Here is a 968-nt window from a genome sequence, read left to right as displayed (position 1 = left end):
GCTGCAAGCCCTGCTGCAAGCAGACCAGGCTCCTTGGGCCAGCTGCAGCCAGGAGGCTGCAAACAGTTGCTCTGGGCTTCGGCATGCCAGCACTCCGACACCTTCCGAGGTAGACATTGTGATTTTTTTGGCACTTAGGCCAAAAAACATTGCCTACCCCAGTCTACTGTTTTGTGAGATTACCATTTCCTGGAACAACTGTGCCATATGTGAAACCAATATTTCCTGGATACAGTAAAACACTAATGAGTATAGGGCAATTTCCACAAAAAGGAAACAGAAAATGCTTGAGTTATTGGAAGACAGTACTGAAATTTAGCTCAAATTCAGATTGGATTTAATGTGACTGTTTAATTTAATTGTCACTGTTAGTCTTTCATCTCAACAGAAAGTCACAATACAGAGCCATCATCTCTGTACCTTTGCCCTCTTAGGACCTGGTTTTGGGGTCCTGGAGCTCTTAACCCCTAGACTGCCCATACGTTAACTTCTTTAAGCAGTTTAAAGCACTTGTTATGTGGCTCAAAGTTACATCACTTCAGGCCAGGATTACCTTTTGATCCACATAACCCAGCTCCTGTTCCATTCCCAACCATGCTCAAGTTGAAGGTGTGACTGCAAGCTATCAGTAAGTTTATAAACATTTGTGCACCTCACAAGGCAACGTGTAACAAGGCTGTTATACTGCTCTTTCTACTCACTCATACAACATGGAATCAATACTTATATTTTCTTGTGTATAAACCCTTTTCCCACAAAAAGGAGCCCTTAAGGAAAGGTGTATCCTATATACCAATTGCAACTTGTAGCTTGAGGGCTATATGTTGTTCCTAGACTCCTACCCACCTGGACTGCCACCCAGCTGCCACAGTCCCTATTGTTCCAGTTGCAGCAGCAGATGAGGTCTCATGGTTCCTCCTTCCTTCCCTGGCTTCTGTTGTACACTCCAAGCAATACAGCCCCTACCA

The sequence above is a fragment of the Crocodylus porosus genome, unplaced genomic scaffold, assembly GCF_001723895.1.
Source record: "Crocodylus porosus isolate Cpor-Errol unplaced genomic scaffold, CroPor_comp1, whole genome shotgun sequence".
Lineage (NCBI taxonomy): Eukaryota > Metazoa > Chordata > Crocodylia > Crocodylidae > Crocodylus > Crocodylus porosus.
This window is presented reverse-complemented; position numbering follows the sequence as displayed.